Raw genomic sequence first — 7,358 nt, forward strand, 5'->3', positions numbered from 1 at the left:
AGACTCTATCGTCATGTCGTGGCCATCCCAACCTATCAGCACCATCTCTATACCGCTCAATATCCGCTCACCATCCCGAATGGATCCCCGCAGTTTTACAAAACAACACCGGGGTCGATACTAATCACACAATCAATATACATAACAACAAGAAGACAAATAGACAAATTTGAACCGCCACACACACACGCACACCAACCAACCAACCGTCTCAATCACCGATCGTCCACTGGACGGATCCCGCCGATGGGGGACGCAGCCGTTCCCACCTAAGCCCCGCTCATCGTACGAGCGATAACCCTGTATCATTAATGTGCACATCCCTTCTGTGGCGGGTTCCACAGAAGGCGAAACTAGGGCGTGAGATCACTCCCGCAAGTGACCCCACTCAGCCGAGAACGCATCTCGAGAGCCATCAACGAACACAACCACAAACACAAACACAATTACCATCATCACATCAATCAGCTAATTACAGCACATCACCAATATCCCATTATGGGACTAATACTGAGTAGGAAATCCTACCTGGAAAGCAAACACGCAGACGATCTAAACAGCTGTCTCAAAACGGCTCCTCTACGAATTCTCCTCCTATCATACATAACACATAAAGACTACCATTCAATTCCTACTCATAAAATCCCCAAACCCTAAATTAGGGTTTGACCAAAACTAGTAAAACATTATAAAAATTATGCTAGAAGCTTACCCTCGACGCAAGGAATCCAACAACACGAAAAACAACGAGAATCGACCGTCTGAACTCCGGGAATCGTTAAGGATGCGATTAGGAAGAAGAACTGCTGCTTTCTCTCTTAAACAGGTTTTAGGTTTTGGTAAAAGTGTTTTAAAACAAAGACGAATTGGTTTAAATACCCTAATCGCATAATTAACAAAACCCGCGAAAACTCCCCCGTAAAACCGGGCGCTCGATCGAGTACCCAAGGTACTCGATCGAGTACCCCCCTACTCGATCGAGTGCCCGAGCTACTCGATCGAGTGCCCAACAGGTCAGAAACTATTTTATTCTGCAACATACCCTTACTCGACAGAGTAAGGGCTACTCGATAGAGTACCCCCAAGACCATAAATACGGAGTATTACACGACTCCCCTAAGACTCTTTTAATATTATTGAATTTCCAACATTTTAATTGCAAGTTATCAAACCAAACCAAACAACCACATGAATCGACCTAGATTGATTTCTATTCATAGCATTTCAATAACCAATTCCCGTCTCCTTGTGTTCGACCCCTTTGTACTACATTCATTTGTGTCTAGGGAAATTTATCTTTGATTAGGTGTACGACAAAGCCTTATGCCCAGGTCTAAGCCCGATTGGGGAATTAGATAGATTGTTGTCTTATGCTCAAGTCTTCTCGTATTGGGGAATTAATTTCGCTCAATTCTGAGCCAGAGAAAACCTTACGTAGAAGATGGCGTTTCTGGAAAGAAATTAAAGAAGCCGCTTCTCCCGTGAAAATTGAAAGTGCAATAAAGTCTTACTTAGACGATCTTAAAGCTTTTGAAGAGGAGAAGGTTTCTAGTTCATCATCTCCACGAACACCACTTTCACCAATTCAAAAGATGGTGAAACTTTCCGATCATTCTAAGTCCACCGCGGCTATGCTCCCAAGGGGTATCATTACTACCCAAATTGGAGCTACCGAGTTCAAGATCAAACCGGCTTTCATCAACCTTGTGGAGAGGAAGCAATTTGGGGGAGGTTCTTTGGAGGACGATACCAATTTGCATGTTCAAAATTGTTGTGACTATTGCTCCATGATAAGGCAAATGGGAGTCACGCAAGATCAAATAAGGGAGATACTTTTCCCTTTCTCTTTGAAGGATAAGGCCACGTTATGGATCAATAGCCTTGATGGCACCGCTATGGGGATCACCAATTAGGAAATTTTGGCTCTTGCTTTCTACCAAAAGTATTTTCCACTGGGAAAACTCAAACCTTGAGGAGCCAAATTACGGGGTTCCATCAACAAGGGCTAGAGAGCCTTTATGAAGCTTGGGAGAGATACAGGGACTTGAAAAGACAATGCCCACATCATGGGTTGGATCCTCGGTTCCTAACTATAAGATTCTACAATGGATGTTGTGCCGAGTCCCGAAAAATTCTTGATTCCGCCAACAATGGGCGGTTTGATCAAATTGACACTGATATTTCTCATGCCATAATTAAATCCATGACGCGCAATATGTCAATTCAAAAAATGTGTCAATTAAGGGTAAGGAGGAATCTTCTGATACCTCCGTTTTAAAGGCTAAAATTGCCTTGCTTCAACAACAATTGGCGGATCGAGATGCAAGTACTTCTCTTCATCATGTCAATGCCATGTCTACTACGAGCCAAATTGTTGTTTGTGACGGTTGCGGAGGAGCGGGACATGTTGCCACTTTATGTCAAGCCAATCTTGAAGAGGTAAATGCTTATCAAACGTTTAAGCAAAATGCATACCCTCTGGGTACCTTTTCCAATAGTTACAATCCCAACACAAAGTTTCATCCAAATTTGTCATATAAAAGCAACAATGTGCTAAATTCTCCACCATAAAACACCTTTGTGCCCCAACCACAAAATAACTTCATCCCTCAACAACAAAGTTTTGTTAATCCACCGGGTTTTCAAAACCAACAACAAAGGCCACCTCAACAAAATTTCCAACAAGTTCCACCTTCAAATGCCCAACAAAATGACCAAGGGGGGAAACTTGAAATTTTGGTAATGCAATTGGCTAAGGGTCAATCCAATTTGATGTCTCACATACAAAAAAGTGATCAAACTCACACTACCGCTATCAAGATGCTAGAGAACCAAGTGGCTCAATTAGCCACATAGATCTCAAAGAAGATCGGGCCAACTACCGCCCCAAGGTGCGCAACCACAAGAGATCATTAATGCTATCGTTATGAGAAGTGGTAAGTGCTATGATGGGCCATCCATGACTTTGGATGAAGAAGTGGTTACTAAAAGGTCCAAGCTTGGGGGAGATGCTCAAAAGAAGGCTATTGAAGAGCCTCCCATTAAGATTCAAGTACCATTTCCTCACCGCTTAGCAATGGATAAGAGAAAGAGTAAGCTTGATACCCAAGAGAGTGAAGAGGTGCTTGTTGAGGAAGAGGTCTCTCCTAATGCTAGGGAGGGTGATGTCGTTTAAAAAAAGGTGGATGCTCCTATTGGGGTTGAAAACGAGAAAGAAGTGGAGGATGCTCCTCCAAAGGAAGATGTTGCAATTCAAGTGCCACTTCCCCATCGTCTAGCAAAGCACAAGAAGGAGGATAAGTTTGTTAAGTTCTTGGATATTGTTAAGAATTTACAAGTTACCGTGCCATTTATCGAATTACTTTCCCATGTCCCTTCTTATTCAAAATTCATGTAAGAAATCCTTTCTAAAAAACGGACCTTTAACGAGGTTGAGACCGTAGCTTTCACCGAAGAGTGTAGTGCACTCTTACAAAATAAGTTTCCACCGAAACTTAAGGATCCCGGTAGCTATTCATTCTATCCCTTGCACTATAGTCACATATACCATTGATAAGACCCTTTGCAACCTAGGTGCTAGTGTAACTGTCATACCCCTTTCCATTTGTGAAAAACTTAACATGAGTGCTTTAAAATGCATAAGTATCACTGTGCAAATGGCAGACCGTTTTTTAAAGCAACCTTTAAGGGTCTTAGAAGATGTGTCCATCAAAGTTGGTAAGTTTTTCATACCCATTTACTTCCTTGTTCTTGATATGGCCGAGGATTCTCAAATCCCGATTATATTGGGTAGGCCCTTTTTACACACCGCGGGTGCGTTAATTGATGTGAAAAATGGGAAGTTCACTTTAGAGGTGGGCAATGACCGAGTTACCATTAGCAAGAACAACACCATTAAGAGTCCAATGTTACAAGTGTCTTGTTATTTATTTAGCACTGTGACTCTCCTAATGCCACTACTATACCTCGATCCTTACTGATGGATCCGTTGGAGGACGATATTGGTGTTGATTGTTTTGTAGGTGACGATTCTAAGGGCACTAATGCTAAGAGTGTCAAAAGGAATAAAGAATATTCTTGGAAAAGCTTGAATTGGATGAAGAGTGTGAAAAAAGGTATGAAAGATAGCTTGGAAGATGGTGAACTCATGGATAAAGATTAATCAATGAAGAAAATTGCGTCGTGCGGGACGTTAAACCAGCGCTTCTTGGGAGGCAACCCAAGCTTTTATTTGATTTTGTTTTATATTTTCGCAAATTTAATGTTTTCATAGATTTAGAAATAAAATTACTAGACTTGACGGTGTTTTACTTTTTTGTGATTTGTAGGTGAAAAATGATTTTGCTCGCATCCCCATTCAAGAAATCCCGTTCGGGATCGTAACTTTCAAAAACGGAAGATCTAATACATTACAGAGTAAGAAAGTCAAAATCGGCCTAAAGTTGGTTAACCTCGATCGGGTTGGCCAACCCTGATTAGGGTCGTGGTTTTATACTTTTTTTGGCAGCTATTTCATTTACACGGGATAGCAAAAATCATTCATATGCTCAAAAACATTCCCGACGGTATTCTTACTCCTTTTATCTCATTATTTCTTTATTTTATTCACATTTAATCACAACAAAACACCACTTCCATCATCATTGTTTTTATTACACCGATTCACAATTACACCGATTCACAATAGGGCATAATTTGAATCCATTTTATAAGTATATAATATAGTCCATTCAGAGTCCTACGGACGAGTATATAAAGCTCTCCATCAAAACCTAGGTTACCCTACACGCATTTGACATTTCCATCAACCTTTTCATCCTCTCTCACTTCCCTAGAGCAAAGGTAACTTCTTTCCCAAAATTTACAGTGTGTTTGATTTTTTTGTTTTAAATTCGAGTATGAATTAAGTATTACGTAGTAGTTTGTTTGAGTATGTTGTATGCCACAATTCGACTAAAACCATGACACCATTTCGAAAAAAATTATGAGAAAAAGATTGTTGTTAGGCATTAAATTACCCAGTTGCTACCCCATTCCCAAACAATTATTGATATTCTCTATCTGACACCAATTCCCAAATAACTCATTTATTTTGAAGTCTTCAAAATTCCCTTTTAGCTTTACATTTAATGTGTTAACTAGTTCTATTACCCGTGAAATTCAGGGGTTTAACTATGTTGTCACATTAGTGGTGTTATGCAAAACCGATCGCATTTGTCTATGAGGTAAAAGGCTATCGTAAGAAAAAAAAATTAATCAATACATATATTGTCATACTATATTGTCAAAATATATTCGTGTTATGTATATGTCCACAATATACTAAAATTTTGCCACAGATTATTAGTATTTTGTCATGAATATTACTATGTTTATTAATATTTTGCCACAAATATTGTTATTATTGTTGTTGTGATTGTCTTCCATTTTCTTATTTTATTTTATTATTATGCTCCCTCTATCTCGGTCATTTTTTACCTATTATTGTTCTTTCATTAAAAACAGTTGAGTTATATACTTAATTCGACCTAAAAAAGGTTTTTCAAAACAGAAATTGTATATTTTTATTTGCGAACTCCAATTCAAGGTAGACTGAATGGTTAACATTATCTTGATATAATATGGTGAAAATTATAAACGCTGAAAAAAATAAACGATGATTTTATCCGTAAAATATATTCTAAAAATACAATTTCAAAATATATTTGATGTTTAATGCTTGTTTCAACATTTTTTCCTTATGTTTGAAAAAATATAAACATGATATGGTTTTTTTATTAAAAAAAAAATGATTTATAATTGACAAACACCAATACACATAGGCCTTTTTACTTTTTTTTGTGAGTCACTAATTCAATTATCATTCAATATATTTTTTTTTGGGAGTAAAAATTATCCATCAATGTTGTATTATAATCAAATACTAATTACAAATTACTGATTACTGATAAAGTGCTACATGGAATAATTTTTATGCTTTAGGTAGCTTTTTAATTATATTGTATAGATTAAGTAAAAATTAGAATAATGTGGCGTAATTTTTATTTGTCTTATATAGGTTAGTTTAACAAAAAAAACCTAAAATGTAAAATTTACTCTCATATTTAATTGTTGTTTAATTTGCATTAAGAATAAAAAAAAAGACATTTTAATGTTGTACATTAATTTGTATTTAATGATACAAATTTCTTAAACTTTTTCCTTTTTATAAGATGAAGATGATGTGGCTTTTTAAAACTCTCATAAAAAAAGGATGGTGCGATGTTGTTAATTATCTTGCTTTTTTATTATATTTATAGATAACAGGAATTTGTTACTTTGATTTTATTTTTGTTACAGGATGATACTACCCAATTTCAAAGCGCTTGAACGTCAAATTACCCAAAAAGTCAAAATAACCTGTCCAGCCTACAGTAGGAAAAAGGCATGTGATTCAAATTCGATCTTGGTTAAATTTTTAATCACAAGTTTTTCATGGATTGATGTGATCACCTCATGTATTTGTTCCTATTTTGAAAAGTTTAGAGTATCAATTTAATCAAATTTTCAAAACCCTAACTAAATTGGGAAAATCGATTTTGTGCTTGTTTATGCTAGAAATTGATTAAATTGTGGTGTATTAATGTTTATAGGATGAATTAGTTCACTAATTTGTTCTATTATTCTTGATTGGATGGATTTTTATTTGTGTTAAGATGAATTATTTGTCTTAAAAATTCAGAAAATGACACCTAGAAAAGCTACTACCCAAGGTGCTCCAAAGAGAAGGGGAGGTGGTGCGGAATCCTCCCGAGCTGCGGAGGATGTTGAAATGCAAGAGACGCCAGAATGGCACGATCCGACATTTCCCCAAGTTATCTTCAATTGTCAAAAACAATGGGATAATTGGGTTTTATTGAGAGCCAAATGTATGAAAGCTACTAAATTTATCAATCAAGCTTTTTTGAAAAATATTGGTATTGAGAAAAATGTTAAAGCCATGTTTAAAAACCTTGATATGAAGCATTGTTAAACCATGAATTATAAGACATTCCCCGAACTCACCCTTGAGTTCATTTGAGTTTCATAAATCTAAAAAGAAGGACTTTATATATGGTGTAACTTTCCGGTTGTTCAATAATGACAATAGATTGAATTTAGTGAAATTTGTTAATATTTTTCAATTGCCACAAGAAAACTTGCATATTGACTCACCCTGAGTATTACAACCCGAAAATAACATGGGAATCCATTTCTCACTACCCTTTTGTTGATTGGGATCATGTCCCTTAACCCGAAATTCGCATTTGGCAAAGGTTTATAGGGTGGAATTTCTTTGGTAGAAATGAACCTCACTTGGTGAGGAGAATAGAGGTTGA

General features: G+C 36.8%; 1 non-coding gene across 1 annotated transcript; it reads right to left on the reverse strand.

Moving 5' to 3' along the window:
• Window positions 1-1,965: 1,965 nt before the first annotated feature.
• LOC141589297 (small nucleolar RNA R71) lies at window positions 1,966-2,073 on the reverse strand. The gene has a single exon (XR_012520242.1). It is a non-coding gene; the product is annotated as a small nucleolar RNA R71 (small nucleolar RNA).
• Window positions 2,074-7,358: the final 5,285 nt, after the last annotated feature.

This window comes from Silene latifolia, chromosome 6 (assembly GCF_048544455.1).
Source record: "Silene latifolia isolate original U9 population chromosome 6, ASM4854445v1, whole genome shotgun sequence".
NCBI lineage: Eukaryota > Viridiplantae > Streptophyta > Magnoliopsida > Caryophyllales > Caryophyllaceae > Silene > Silene latifolia.